General features: G+C 47.7%; 1 long non-coding RNA gene across 1 annotated transcript; it reads left to right on the forward strand.

Moving 5' to 3' along the window:
• Positions 1-1,357: 1,357 nt before the first annotated feature.
• LOC129060965 (uncharacterized) lies at positions 1,358-6,399 on the forward strand. Its single transcript, XR_008527878.2, has 4 exons — positions 1,358-1,678; positions 2,248-2,350; positions 2,882-2,909; positions 5,966-6,399. It is a non-coding gene; the product is annotated as an uncharacterized LOC129060965 (long non-coding RNA).
• The last annotated feature ends 9,831 nt before the right edge of the window (positions 6,400-16,230 follow it).

Raw genomic sequence — 16,230 nt, forward strand, 5'->3', positions numbered from 1 at the left:
TTTGACTCTAATCAGAAGTGTTTCCATGATGGTGCGTGTGCAGTAGGACTTAAAGGATAATGCAGCTCCAGAGACTCCACCCTCAACTCAACGAAGACTTAGAATTAGCTTTACTGGTCATCATAAAGGGTGGAACTTGGTCCTCCTTCCAGAGGGAGGGGTGGAGCTGGGCACTGTTTCTCCATCAATGTGTCTTGGCAGTTGGGATATTTAGAGATATTTAGAATGTATTATGATTTGGGGTCTGTATACTCCACTTTGAAAAATTCTGCACAGGGGGAGGAAGTACAGATAGGGGTAACTATTGTGGAGAGGAAAAAGAGGATATATAGCTCTAACAAGGAAGAAAGGCCTAAGGAGAAGGTGTTAGAGACTGGAATCAATGAAAGAAAGGCACGAGAAATCATTGAAAAATTAATAAGGGCTTGGCACGGTGGCTCACACCTGTAATCTCAACACTTTGGGAGGCCGAAGAGGGCAGATTACTTGAGGTCAGGAGTTCAAGACAAGCCTGGCCAACATGGCAGAACCCTATCTTTACTAAAAGTACAAAAATTAGCCACGCATGGTGGTGGGTGCCTGTAACCCCAGCTACTCAGGAGGCTGAGGCCAGAGAATGGCTTGAGCCCGAGAGGCGGAGGTTGCAGTGAGCTGAGACACACCACTGCATTCCAACCTGGGCAACAGAGTGAGACTCTATCTCAAAAAAAAAAAAAAGAAAAAAAAAAGAAAAGAAAAGAACAAGAAAAATACAATAAATATTCATTTTTAAAAACCGATGAGTTTTTACATCCATAAGGCTGTGCCTGAAAAAAATAATAATAAAAACAATTGATGAGTTTCTTAACACGAGTTACTCAGTGTTATGGGAGGCACCAGGGATACAGTAAATAACACAAAGCTGCCCTTGAGGAGCTCACAGTTCCATGGGAAGTCAGACATCCATGCCATGAACTCTAATGCCATGGGTGGTCCTCCAGCATAGCTTTACGGGAATGTGAGTGGGGAGGAAGAAGCATCCACCTGCCTAGAGAGGTCAGGGAAGGCCTGAGAGCACCAAACACCTGGACTGAGGCCAACATGGGCCCAATGAGCCAGGTCTAGCTGTCAATACAGAGGGCGGGTTCAGCTGTCAATATGAAGGGTGGGTCCAGCTGTCAATACAGACGGTTGGTCCAGCTGTCAATACAGAGTGAGGGTCCAGCTATTAATACATAGGGCAGGTCCAGCTGTCAATACAGAGGGTGTATCCACGTGTGAATACAGAGGGCGGGTCCAGCGGTCAATACAGAGGGTGGGTCCAGCTGTCAATACAGAGGGTGGGTCCAACTGTCAATACAGAGGGCGGATCCACCTGTCAACACAGAGGGCGGGTCCAACTGTCAATAGAGAGGGCTAGTCCACCTGTCAATAGAGAAAGAAGATCCACCCGTCAATACGAAGGGATCCACCTGTCAATACAGAGGGCGGGTCCACCTGTCAATATGGAGGGCGGGTCCAACTGTCAAGACAGAGGGCGGGTCCACCTGTCAATACAGAGGGCGGGTCCACCTGTCAATACAGAGAGAAGATCCATCTGTCAATACGGAGGGAGAGTTCACCTGTCAATACAGAGGGCGGGTCCACCTGTCAATACAGAGGGCAGGTCCAGCTGTCAATACAGAGCAAGGATCCACCTGTGAGTACAGAGGCAGGATCCACCTGTCAATACAGAGAGAGGATTCACCTGTCAATACAGAGGGCATGTCCAGCTGTCAGTATAGAGGGAGGATCCACCCGTCAGTAGAGAGAGAGGATCCACTTGTCAATACAGAAGGTGGATCCAGCTGTCAGTACAGAGGGAAGATCCAACTGTCAATACAGAGGGTGGGTCCAGCTGTCAGTATAGAGGGAGGATCTACCTGTCAGTACAGAGGAAGGATCCACTTGTCAATACAGAGGGCGGGTCCAGCTGTCAGTACAGAGGGAGGATCCACCTATCAGTACAGAGGAAAGATCTACTTGTCAATACAGAGGGTGGGTCCAGCTGTCAGTACAGAGGGAGGATCCAACTGTCAATACAGAGGGCAAGTCCAGCTGTCAGTATAGGGGAAGGATCCACCTGTACAGAGGGCGGGTCCAGCTGTCAGTATAGAAGGAGGATCCAACTGTCAATACAGAGGGCGGGTGTATTAGTTCATTTTCACACTGCTGATAAAAGACATACCTGAGACTGAGTAATTTATAAACAAAAAAGAGGCTTAATAGACTTACAGTTCCACATGGCTGAGGAGGCCTCACAATCATGGTGGAAGGCAAAAGGCACGTCTTACATAAGGGCAAATGAGAGAATGAAAGCCAAGCAAAAGGGGTTTCCCCTTATAAAAACATCAGCTCACATGAGACTTATTCACTACCAAGAGAACAGTATGGGGGAAACTGTCCCCATAATTCAATTATCTCCCACTGGGTCCCTCCCACAACATGAGGGAATTATGGGAGCTACAACTCAAGATGAGATTCGGGTGGGGACACAGCCAAACCATATCAGTGGGTCCAGCTGTCAATACAGAGGGTGGGTCCACCTGTCAATACAGAGGGCAGGTCCAGCTGTCAATACAGAGGGTGTGTCCGTCTGTCAATACAGAGGGCAGGTCCAGCTGTCAGTACAGAGAACGGGTTCACCTGTCAATAGAGAGGGCAAATTCACCTGTCAATACCGAGGGCCTTGTCTCAAAAAAAAAGTTTTTTTAGTGAAGAGCAAAAGTTTGGATTTTATTGTACTGTAGATACCCAATGGGGTTTTTGCTGAGGGGCAATGGTTTGAGATAAAGTCTCACTCTGTTGTCCAGGCTGGAGTGCAGTGGTGCGATCATAACTCACTACAGCCTCAGACTCCTAGGCTCAAGTGATCATCCGGTCTCAGCCTGGTGAGTAGCTGGGGCTACAGGCATGCACAACCACACCCAGCTAATTTTTTAATTTTTTGTTGAGACAAGGTCTGACCATGTTGCCCAGGCTGGACTTGAACTCCTGGCTTCAAGTGATGCTCCCACCTCAACCTCCCAAAGTGCTGGAATTACTAACATGGGCCACCACCCAGCCCCAGTGGGGTTTTATTGAAGGACTTGCAGTAATGGAGTGAATCAGTCAATGCTGAGGGGAGTGTGAAGGATTAACTCAAGCTGGGTAGGAATGCAAGCAGAGAGATCGGTTGGGGTGATGTTTGCAATAGAGCAGAAGAGAAATGACTAATGCTTTGGTGATGGGAATGGAGAGAAAAGAGCAGATAAAAGAAATATATAGGAGTTAGTTAGCCTGCCTGGGACATATGATGTGGGACAGGAGGCCAGGGAAAAGGGAGGAATGACTCCTGCAGAACATTCTCTCTGGCCTCATGGGGGCCTTTGTGGCCACTCCCCTGCTGCTTTCTGGAGAGTGGATACACTTGATTTTCACTGATAGGGCTCTGAATTCCATCGTTTGGCACCAGATGCAACTTTGGTCTACAAACTGTGCTCATTTTTTGAGCAAGGTTACAGATAAGTTTGCAGCAACTGTCTCTACTGTACTGGCAGACAATTAATTCCTCTATATGGCCAGAAAATTAAGCCATGTAAGAACCTTTCAAATGGTCTCCCTGTCTTCATCATGTCTCTACACTGCCTTCTTGATTTTCCATTGTAATGATTGAGGATCCCATGAAATTTAGGTTTTCTCAGAGAAGCAATAATCTTCATGAAGGATGAATTCCCTCAGATGCAATTCAAGTTATGTTCCTTAGCAACTGAGTGTAGCACAAGAAGACGAGTGGGTCTGCATGTATGTGCAAGGCCGAATACTCTGTTGGCATAGTATAAGATGTTTCTAAGTGAACCACAGCAAGCTCCAGGGGACTCCACAAAACCAACTCAACCTGTGAGACCAGGTTGGAAGAGGTGTGGTTTCTTCTCATCCTGAGAAAATCAGCATTCCAGATGTGGGTGTATTTGCAGCTCCATGGAGTGGTGCATGGTGACTGCAGCCGATTGGACCTCCCTGGTTTGCCTTCAGCCTTGTTGGATAACCTCTAAAAGTCCCTTTGGAAGAACCTGAACTTCTCACACAAGTAAATTTATTGCAGCAGTTATATAGCACCTTAATCCATGCCATCTTTCATGAAATCCCACATGTAATTAGTTCCACAGGTAATGGGACCCAGTGGCTACAAATAGTTTTAATTCATGGAAAGTATTTTATGAACACATACACCTCATATTAAGTGGCTAGACTTGGACATAGACAACCTCCGTTTGAAAAAAACCTCATTGATTCTATTTCTTTGCCTAGATGGGTATGTGAAACATTAAGTGGCTCTCAATTCCATGTTCCAACATTCAGACAATACCAGGATTTCATTCTATACATTAACTTCTGGAAGCTTCTGGGAATTCTCTTAATTCCACCTGGTCAAAAGTCCTCTCTTCTCCCACAGGCTTTTCTTCAGATGGATTTGGCAGAGTTCTTCAGCTCCTATCTTCAGGGAATCCAGCTGGGCCCTAGACAATTTCTGGCCTCCTCTCTACCAGAAGCCCTGAGGTCACAGGAGGGGAGATTTGCTGGAATTCCCTCTCACTCACTCAGTTGCATTTCTTTTCTTGGCCAAAGGGTTTCTTCCCATGGTTTCTCTGGAAACCCCTTGCCCTGGTCCTCCACCCCACTTCTTCAGTATGAGCTCCATTTACAGTTGGGTTTCAAATATCTATTGTGTCAAGATGGTGTCAGTACCTCTTCACAATAGCTTTAATTTGCTAATTCTGAGTCCTGTCATCTCCCTAATTCCTGGAGCACAGATCTCTTCTACTTTTTAGATCCAAGTTCACAAATCTTACAAGTACTTCTTGAGCAAAAACTCCACAGTATGGCTTTGTCTGCTTATTCACCTCACCTGCCAGGGCTACCATCTAACGAATGTCCTAGAACTCTGTTTATGTCATTGTAGAGCTCAGTAGGGGCTTGCCCCTGATACTGGTGCTCCCTGACCTCCTAGACCTGCTCTAGGTACCTGGGCTGCTACAAAGGCTGGCTGGTGAACTCCTTCAGTCTGGTAAGGCTCTGTGAAGTGATGATGGGACCCTGGTGTCTTAATCCATTCCTGCTGCTATAAGAAAACACCACAGACTGGGTAATTTATAAATAATAGAAATTTATTTCTCACAGTTCTGGAGGCTGGGAAGCCCAAGATCAAGACACTAATAGATTCCATGTCTGGTGAGGGCTGTTCTCTGCTTCCAAGATGGCACCTTTTTATTGTGTTCTCTCATGGAGAAAGGGATGGCAGAGTCAAACACACTCCCTCAAGCCCTCCCATGAGGGCACTGATCCCATGCATGAGGGTGGAGTCCTCACGGCCTAATCACCTCCTAAAGGCCCCAGCACTGTTTCACTGGGAATTCTGTTTCAACATGAATATTGGAGGGGACACAAGCATTCAGACCACAGGAGCTGGGTTACTGGTCCACATTTAGGGAACAACATCCAAATCCATGTCTACAACCCATCTGTTCAGATGGCTCTAGAGCAACTGAGTCAGCCTCAGCTTTGCCTGCAAAGCTTGAAATATATGCGTTTCACCATCCCCAGCCTCTGCCCTGGGATACATGTTGATTGGGCATGAGATCCAGTGGGAATCAAGGACAACTTGTGTTTCCCAGAGCTCACCAGATGTTAGAGGATTATGCATGCATCTTTCAGTTGCTCCACCTTAAGAGCCTTTTCCAGGAACCTGCTTTTCCTTCTCTTTTACTCATAGGACTAAAATTCTGTCTTCTATCCCCTTCCTCAGCAGCTGCCACCTCCACTCTGGGTCAGAGATGTTTTTCTCTATCTTCTCTCTCCCCTAAAGCCTGCCAACCACTGGACCACAGTGTTCCTTACTCTCACTTGTAGAGCTGCCCCCGACAAATGAGCACATAGGACTTTGGGGCTTAATTTTTATTTGTTGCAGAGGAAACACGGAGAAGTTACAGCTAGAAGTTTGTCCACCAGAAGCTCCTGATCCAATGCACCTGAGAAGCTTTGGGGATGATGAGGCTTCACCTCAGCACTTTTATTTCCAGGGATGGGACTCGCTACCTACCACCCTCCTCCATTTGACTAGTCCCTATAGGAGTGCCTCTTGGAAACCCCTTCCCCAACCCCAAATTGCAAACTGAACAATACATATTGCCTTGCCTCACACAGGAAATGTGCATCTCTGGAATTATCTTCTGGGTGTTTTCTTAAATTAAATATTGTCAGCACTTTGTGGAGCCCCCTCCCTTACTAAAGGCCTCCCTCAGACTCTTGGGAGAGAAGCCATTCCTATCATTCTCACTATTCCCTCCTGTGACTGGTAGAATAATGGTCCCCTGTGATGTCCACATCTGTAATCCCAGAAGCCCAAGCCCTGATGTGTATGGGGTCTGAAACAAAAAGGATATGAAGTCTGTAGTTTAAACTGCAGTAGCTTTCAGCCTCAAAGTCACAGGTCATTCATTCATTCATTTATAAAAGACATATTAAATGCCTATGATGACCCAGGGCTGAAATGAGGCCCTGGGTGGTATCTCCAATTGAGAATCATCTAGGATAGGGGTGTCCAATCTTTTGCTTCCCTGGGCCACATTGGAAGAAGAATTGCTTTGGGCCACACATAAAATACACTAACAATAGCTGATGGGCAAAAAAACTGCAAAAAAACCTCATAGTGTTCTAAGAAAATTTACAAATTTGTCTTGGGCCACATTCAAAGCCATCCTGGGCCGAATGTGGCCAGTGGACTGCGGGTTGGACAAGCTTGATCTAAGATGATGCAGGAATCAACTAGAATTTGGAGAAGAGTGTCTGGTCTGGAGGACTAGAGACTGGCAGGATCAGTCAGCTGGGCTGAGGTTCAAGGCCGGGCTCCAACCTCAAAAGGCTACTTGGACCTTTTTCAAGGTGGATTGAAGATGAGGCAGCCTACAGGTTCAGAAGAACCTATAGAATATGTAGAAGTTAAGAAAGGTTCAGAGAAGCATGCAACTTTCTCCCCTTCTCCATCCTCTGCCCCCGCCCACTATACCTGCAGGCTTAGAAGCCCAGCCCCCATCCACAAATGGGAAGAACACTCTCAATAGGCTTGCTTTTGAAGGCTTGCAACCTGTTCTAAAATCTATTGCTGCATAATAAACCATCCCAAATCCATGGTGTAAAATAGCAGCCATTTGATCACACTCTTAGATCGTGTGCATCAGGAATTCAGCCAAGGCACGAGAGGGACAGTGCTCCACCTGGTCCCGTACCTCCGCAGGATTCAAATGGCTGAGGGCTGGAATTGTTCAGTGACTCTTTCCTTTATATGTCTGGTGCCTGGGCTGGGCTAACCAAAGGCTGGGCTCAGCTGTGACCATCAACTAGAGCATCTACCTATGGCCTGTCCTTGTCACGTGGGCTTATCACATCATGGGGGCTGGGATTCAAAGTGAAAATCCTGAGAAAGCAACTCTGAAGAGCGGGGGTTTTGGGGAGCTGAAAGCTTCTGGCGCTTACTGAGCTGGTGAAGTGAGTGAGCAGGTCCATGGAGGGTTCATGGAAGGACAGAGAATACACAACCCCTGTCCTCCAAAATATGGCCTTTGGGGTCACTCCGGAGTGTCCCTAGGTGACCATAGCTGGCCCAGGAAAGGTTCATAGCTATGGCCACCAAACTGAATGCCCACTAGAGAATGCCGTCTCAGAGGAGGACTGAAAACGGCGCTAGTCTTGGCCGGAGCAGGGATTCTTGTGTCAGGCCTCAATCATCCGTGTGCTCAGCTCCATTTGCCACCTCCTATTCCTCTACTCCTTATTCCCCATGCCCTGCCCACCTCTAAATTAAGTCCTGGGGACTTCACCTGTTTACCTCTATGCAGGGCTCTTAGTCCCGCAAGCCCTGTTTGAGGCTTAGTTCTCTCCCTGGAGGAACCCCATGTATTTCTATAGTCTGGGTGTCTGGCAGAAGCCTGCAGCTCTAACACCCTGCACCTGGCCCTGGAGCATCCTCAGGCAGGAGCCATGCTGAGGCGAGGCCCAGGCGTCTATGCAAACTTATCCTGGGCCAGGGTCTTCTCCAAGGAATGATATGTTCTGCCACCTATGGTCCTCAGTTCCACCTCTTCATCCTCCTGGCTTCCTGTCTGCTTCCAGGACACTTTTGACTTTGGGACCTCACCTTAACCAATTCTCTGGAGTACAACTCTACTTGTTACCTTCCTACCCTCTCCCCAAACTGCCTCCTGACTGCTTGTTGACTCTTTTTCTGAGAAAGGCAGGCAGACTCTGCACCTCTGACCCAGTTGAATTATGCAATTTGACCCCCAGGGTGATTGATATGGCCTAGGAGTTTCTAGCCTAAACTAGCCAGCTGGGATCCTCCCTTTAGGGGCCTGCAGGCAAGCCCATGTCTGCTGGGGTCTGCCCCTTTCAGACTAACTTGCTACTGGATGAGGATATGACAGTTAAATATAAAAGGACTTTGCTTTGCTAGAAGCCTGGTGTCCAGAGTATTTAATAACTGCCCATCCCTAGTTCATACCTGCACTTCATCACATCTTTTCTTCTCTGTGATTGACCCCAGCTTTGCCTATTCATTTCTGGATATCTTCTGGCTCAGTAGGTCTGACTGACAAGCGAGATGGCCTTCCATGTGGCCAGGGCCATTTTCCCGCCGACAGTCCCCATAGCCACGCTGAGTGAGCCCACGTCCTGTTGTTTCCTGGCTTCTGGACTCTTCTCTGGCTCCTGGAGGGTTGGAGGCCCATTAACTCCTGGCTCACAGCCCCCAGCACACCTTCACTCCATAGCTACCCTGTGAGGGAAAATCGAGAATTTGATGGAGCAAATGGAAGACAGAACAGGAGACTCACACTCTTCACAGCTCTGCAAGAATGTAGATTTAGCAGGGCAATTGGCAGAATGAACTATCTTAGCAGCATGGGAAGTCCTCTCCTCTTCATAAGGTGGCTATAGCTGCCCAAAATTTTGGTCCTGCCCCAGTAGAACCAGCCATGAACTGGACATCCCACTCTCCACAGTGAGACCAGTAGCACCAGCATGGTGGGGGTGAGGAAGGCTGAGCTTAGGGTTTGTTTTTGGTTTTGGTTTTTTTTTTTTAAGAGGCAGGGTCTTGTCCAGGCTGCTGGAGTGTAGTGGCACAATCATAGCTCACTGCAGCTTCAACCTCCTAGGCTCAAGTGGTCCTCCTGCCTCAGCCCCCCAAGCAGCTGAGACTACGGGAGCATGCCACCATGCCCGGCTGATTTTAAAAATTTGTTTTGAGACAGGGTCTCCCTATGTTGCCCAGGCTGATCTGGAACTCCTGGCCTCAAGGGATCCTCCTGCCTGGGTCCCCAAAGTGCTGGGGTTAAGGGCGTGAGTCTCCGCATCCAGCCTAAGGTTCTCTTGACCAGGCAGAGTTTCTTACATGAACTGGTATGGCAAAAATGAAATCAGTGCAGTGGGTCCAAGAGAATTCCTTGAAGGAGAGCGAAAACTCAAGGTGCAGGGTTCCAACAAGGCCTCATGGCACCCCCTCATGATGCAACTGTGTAGGCTCCAGGGAGGGCAGCCAGGTGGAGGCTGGTAGGGGCTGAGCTTCCACACATCTGCATCTGCCTGCTAGACCCTACAGTTCTTGGGCTGGGGCTCTTGTTGCTGGGCTGAGGGTGCATCCACTTGGGTCTCCCTTGCTGTGGCTCTCAGAACCCCACACTGTCGATAGCATTGCTTGTGAGATATCTAAACAGACTTGGAGGCCCGAAGTCATTTCTCATTTTGGGAGATAGTGTCAAATTTCAAAGCAATTCACAATCCCCTAGAGCCTACCTCTCCCAATTTGCCCACCCGTCAGGCTGACCACCAAGTGTGGAAAGAGGGCCATGTTGTTCTATCACCTACCTCCAGGGGAAAGGGGTGCAGCAGTTTCTCAGAATTCCCAAAAGCCACTACTGATACCTCCACCCTGAAGCCACTTACACTGAACTGTGGGAGCTTTCACTTCTGCTATCCTAGATCGTTTTCCTACCCCACTGCTGGTGATAGAACTCTTCTTCCTTGCAGAGAACTCACACTATGTGTTTCAAGCGAGGTTGGCCGTCCACCACCTCCCGCTACAGAGCTGGGCAGATGAACCAAGTCTGGACAATTCTGTGACACCATCCCCTGGTCATCATGATTGGTTCAGAACGAGCGTGTGACCCAAATCAAGCCAATCAGTGAAAGACTCAGGACTTTTGCTGGTGCTGCCAGGAAAGAGATCCTTCCTTTCTGTGGGATCAGCCCTGAAGCCTTTAGCCATCTTTGGCTGAAGCCTTTAGTTAGCAGGTTGCCTTTAGCTATCTTTGCCTCCTCAAAACCAGAGCTTGCCTATGAATAAAACAAACGCCTCGAGCAAAAGCAGCAGATGAAACAAGAGACAGGGCCTTGAGGAAGTGTTTCCATCCTTAGATCGGTTGTACCTGCAGAAAGATGGTCTGTGTGCTCTTGAGTTACATAAGCCGATGGTTTTGGTTTCCCACAGTCTCCTGGGCTTTGACCACGGCAACTGCGAGGGTCCTCACTGATACATACTCTCCTCTGACTACAGTTTCTGTGCCCAGTTCTTTTTGTCCTCCACTCCCAGCTGCTCCAGCAGCAGATCAAGACTTAGAAGGTGGATCAGGCAGGTACAAGAAACGTAATATTTGAGAAGGGTTTATTTGCAAAGGGACTAATTCCCAAAATATGGGTAGGGTAAAAGCAAACCATGCAAAGACTAGACAGGACTCTGTAGAACGGAGTCTGAGAGAATAAGGGGGAAAGCGTGCCTGTAGCCTGAAGGAGAGTCATGTGGATTAAGCTGCTTTGAGAGAACCAACGACTTACTGTCCAAGGGCAGAGCTAGCCTAGGGTGGCATCACAGGAGAGTCAGCGGAACAAATACTCTGGCCTCATTCTCCTCCTTGCTTCCAATTTCCTGATGGTGCTCCCTATTGACTGAACCCAACCCAAAGAGGGAGGGAACTGACTGACTTGTACAGCTCAGCCCCCCAGAGCAGAGGTCAGGGTAGGGAAGAGAGGGGGGTGGGTCCAGAGGGCCAAACAGAAGATGCACAGACCAAGGAATGATTTCCCACATCAGAGGGCCCGGGGATGACCTAATGAGCAGTTCATGGCTATGAGCAGTAAACCACATTTGCGCCAAGAGAGGCCATTTTAGTGGAGAGCTGAGAGTGACCTAGTCTTGGTTCATGAGGCTGTTCTTGGGATTTGGATTGGTTCATCTAATTTGGTCCACCGTCCATTTCTTTTCTTCTTCTTTTTTTTTTTTTTTTGAAATGGAGTCTCACTCTGTCACCCAGTCTGGAGTGCAGTGGTGCAATCTTGGTTCACTGCAACCTCTGCCTCGTGGGTTCAAGTGATTCTCCTGCCTCAGCCTCTCGAATAGCTGGGATTACACGCACCCACCATCACACTTGGCTAATTTTTGTATTTTTAGTATAGACAGGATTTCACCATGTTGCTCGAACTCCTGACCTCGAGGTGTGTGCCACCATGCCTCAGCCTCCCAAAGTGCTGGGATTACAGGTGTGTGCCACCATGCCCAGCCCGTTTATTTTTGTGATCTTTCTCTTGCTCTTCCCACATGCAGCCTGCCAGACCCCCACCCTGCACACCACACATCCCTCTTCCTGTCCCAAATGTCCCTCTTCCTGGATCAGAGATATTGAACCAATGTACACGGCAGCAGATCCAGTGATGAGTGGCCCTGGACACACAGCTCTCTGAGGCAGTTGCAAGATCTAGTGGACCGGAAGAGGCACAGTCCTCAGGACACCCCAGGGGTACAGCTGGCATCGAGCATGGCCACACCTGTACAACAGCCTCTTACTGGGAGAACCCAAAGAATCCCAGCATATTTAGGCTGCAGAATGGGCCGGGGAAGCTGGCCGCAGAGGACGACCCACAGTGGGACAACCCTGGTGGGCGATGCAACCTCCAGAGTGCCCCGCTGGGCCGGCCAAGCTGTGTTGGGCTCACCTCCCAGTTTGCCTTCTTCCTCTGCCTACTCTTGCTTTCTGTTCATAGGTGTTGATCTCTGATAAACATCTCTGTCTCAGTGTCTACTTCTAGATCATCCAAATTGTGACAACAGTAATTAGAGCAGAGTTTCTGTAGGCACCTGGCACCCACACAGTCCTCTTTTCCGTGTACTGCGTCTTGTCTCCTGCACTGTGGGTGAACTATGTCTTGCTGTCACTGGGGCTGGCCTCTCCACTTGTGCGCGGGTCCCTGTCCCAGCTCCCCTCTCACTCGCCCCACTTGCCCTGATCCAGGTGCTTCTTCTGTGTAAATGTTTCCCTTCCTCCTGGGTCATTTCTGTTTGCATATGAAACTTCTGCTCATTCTGCCTTTCAGAAAACAGACCAATGCCCTCCTCCAGCCATTGTCATAGTTCTCTTCTTCTCTTTATAGGAAAACTGTTGCATGAGTTGCTTTAATCTCTCACCTTCCATTCTTCCTTATACTTCATCACTCCATTTAATCTTCTCTCACCTTGATCTCCTAGAACCTCCACGTTGTTAAATGGAATGAAAAATCCCCAGTCTCCCCCTGACTTAGCCTAGCAGCAACATTGGACACAGTTTATCTTTTCCAGGGACAATGGTTGTCTGGTTTTCCCTTCTGGCTGCTCTTTTCCAGACTCCTTTGCTGCTTCGTCCTCATCTTCCTTGCTTTATTTTTTTAATTTTAAAAAATTTTTATGGAGACAGGGTCTTGTCCTGTCACCCAGGCTGAGTACAGTAGCGCAATCATAACTAACTGCAATCTTGGACTCCTGGGCTCAAGTGGTCCTCCTGCCTCAGCCACCTGAGTAGCTGGAACTCCAGGCATGCATCACACAACGCCCAGCTAAGTTTTAAAATTTTTGGTAGAGACAGGATCTTGCTGTGTTGCCCAGGCTGGTCTCAAACTCCTCCCACCTTGCCTCCCAAAGCATTGGGATTATAGATGTGAGCCGCCACACCCAGCCTTTTCTCATTTCTAAATGTTGGCATGGCCTCAGATATCTCTTTTCTGTCTATACTCACTCCTTAGAAAGCTTCATCCAAGTGCAGTGGCCCAATCTTGGCTCATTGCAACCTCCACCTCCTGGGTTCAAGCGATTCTCCTGCCTCAGCCTCCTGAGTAGCTGGGATTACAGGCGCCTGCCACCACACCCAGCTAATTTTTTTTTTCTTTTTTTTTTGTATTTTTAGTAGAGATGTGGTTTCACCATGTTGGCCAGGCTGGTTTCAAACTCCTGACCTCAAGTGATCCACTTGCCTCAACCTCCCTAAGTGCTGGGATTACAGGCATGAGCCACTGCACCCAGCCCAACTCGCCCATTTTAACGTGTATAATTCAGTGCTTTTAGTACTTTCATGGTTGTGTGAACATCACCACAATTACTTTTTAGAACATTTTCTTCACCACCAAAAGAAACCCCACACTCCCAGTCTCTCTATCTCTCCCAGCCCTGGGAAACCACTAATCTATTTTCTTTCTCTGTGGGCCTCCCTATTCTGGGCACTTTATATAAATGGAATCATACAATATATGGTCCTTTGTGGCTGGCTTCTTTCATTATGACTTAATGTCATAGGTTTTTACATTTTTTAAATGGCTGGAAAAAAAGAATATTTTATGACACATGAAAATCCTTTGAAATTCACATTTCAGGGTCTATGAATAAAGTTGTATTGGAACACACACACACACACACACGAAAGCTTCATCCAATCTTGGGCCTTCAAACAGCCTTCATATGCTCATAGCTCACAACGCTTTCTCTCTAGCCTTGACTGCTTCCCTGGATCCCTGAGCTGAATGCCAGCCGACCCCTCATCCCATCTCCATCCACCTGCTCCTACAGCAATTGGGCACACTGCAATACCATTCAACCACAAGTTAAAGGGAATTGTCCCCAATAGACAGCAGCCACAGTGGGGTCCCCATGTTACAGGAAAGGAGTCCTGATCCAGACCCCAAGAGACGGTTCTTTGATCTCGTGCCAAAAATAATTCAGGGCAAGTCCACAGAGTAAAATGAAAGCAAGTTTATTAGGAAAGTAAATGAATAAACGAATGGCTACTCTATAGACAGAGCAGCGCCGAATGCTGCCAGTTGCCCATTTTTATGGTTTTTTTTTGATGATATGCTAAACGAGGGGTGGATTATTCATGCCTCCCTTTTTAGACCATATAGGGTAACTGCCTGACATTGCCATGGCATTTGTAAACTGTCAAGGCACTGGTGGGAGTGTAGTAGTGAGGACAACCAGAGGTCACTCTCGTGGCCATCTTAGTTTTGGTGGGTTAGAGCCGGCTCCTTTACTGCAACCTGTTTTATCAGCAAGGTCTTTATGACCTGTATCTTGTGGGGACCTTCTATCTCATCCTATGACTTAGAATGCCTTAAGTGTCTGGGAATGCAGCCTAATAGGTCTCAGCCTCATTTTACCCAGCTCCTATTCAAGATGTAGTTGCTCTGGTTCACACACCTCTGACACCCAGGCCATCTGCTATAAATTCAGGGATTCCTGTTGTAGCAGGACAAGCCACAGGCAAAACCCCTCAGACACGGAGTTAAAGAAGGAAGGGCTTTATTCAGCGGGGAGCTTCGGCAAGACTCACGTCTCCAACAACCGAGCTCCCTGAGTAAGCAATTCCTGTCCCTTTTAAGGGTTCACAACTCTAAGGGGGTCTGTGTCAGAGGGTCATGATCGATTGAGCAAGCAGTGGGTACATGACTGGGGGCTGCATGCACTGGTAATTAGATCGGAACAGAACAGGACAGGGATTTTCACAGTGCTTTTCTATACAATGTCTGTAATCTATAGATAACATAACTGATTAGGTTAGGGGTGGATTTTTAACTACCAGGCCCAGGGTGTGGCACCGGGCTGTCTGCTTGCGGATTTCATTTCTGCCTTTCAGTTTTTACTTCTTTCTTTGGAGGCAGAAATTGGGCATAAGACAATATGAGGGGTGGTCTCCTCCCTTACTGTGACCCCTCCAGGTTCAGTAATTCCCTAACATGATGGACAGAGCTGACTGAAAGTGCTATACTTCCTACAAAGGATGCGCACAGGATGAGGTCTGGGAGGGAGTACAGAGCTTCTGTGCCCTCTCCTGTCACATGACTGATCATCAACCAGGTGTCATCAACCTTGGTGTCCAGGGTTTTTACTGATTTTTGTTCTCAGGCTATGTGATTGAACTCTATCTCCAGCCACCCTCCCCTCCCAGGGATGAGGCTGACCCAAAGCTACAACCCTCTATTCACAAAGCAGTTCTTTCTGGTGACCAGCCCCCATCCTAAAGCCATCTAAGGCCGCGAGTCACCTCATTAGCATAACAAGCGCATTCCTGTCGCTGTCACTCAGGAAATTCCAAGAGTTTTTTTGAAGCTGTGTGCCAGAGACCCAGAACAAAGATGTATTCTTTATTACACCACACTCCTCAACTGCTCCACTTGGAGGCATCTCAAATTTAACCTGTCCCAAGCCAATCTTCTAATATTTCACCTGTCCCTGCTCCTCTGGTCCTCTTCATCTTGGTAGAGAGTAGCAGTCTCATTCTTGCCAAGTGCTGAGGCCGACTTCAAAGTCATTCTTGGCTCTCCTTTCTCCCATACCTCCCAACCAATGTGTCAGCAAATCCTGTCAGCCCCACCTTTAATTATACAGAGAATCCAACCACTTCTGGGTATTTCACATAAACGCAGTCATGCAATACGTGGTCTTTGGTACCTGGCTTCTTTCACTTAACATAATGCTTTCAAGGTGTATCCTGCTGTAGCATGTATCTGACTGCATTCTTTTTTATGCCTGAATTGGAGTCCATTATATGAATACACAACCTTTTGTTCATACATTCATTTGTTAATGGATATTTAGATTATTTCTACTTTTTAGCCATTTTTAATAATGCTGCTATGTACAGGTTTTTTGTGTGGACATATGTTTTAAATTCTCTTGGGTATATAGCTATGAGTTAAACTGGATCATTTGGTAACTCTTATGTTTAGCATTTTGAGGCGTGACCAAACTATTTTGCGAAGCGCAGCTGCACCGTTTTTCATTTTCACAATGGTATATCAGGAGATAAAGGTTCTTACAGCCACACTCCACCCCCCGCCCCGCCCGCCGCCAAAAAAAAAGCAGAGAAGGGTCCAACTGGGAAAATATAT

The sequence above is a fragment of the Pongo abelii genome, chromosome 7 (genome assembly GCF_028885655.2).
Source record: "Pongo abelii isolate AG06213 chromosome 7, NHGRI_mPonAbe1-v2.0_pri, whole genome shotgun sequence".
Lineage (NCBI taxonomy): Eukaryota > Metazoa > Chordata > Mammalia > Primates > Hominidae > Pongo > Pongo abelii.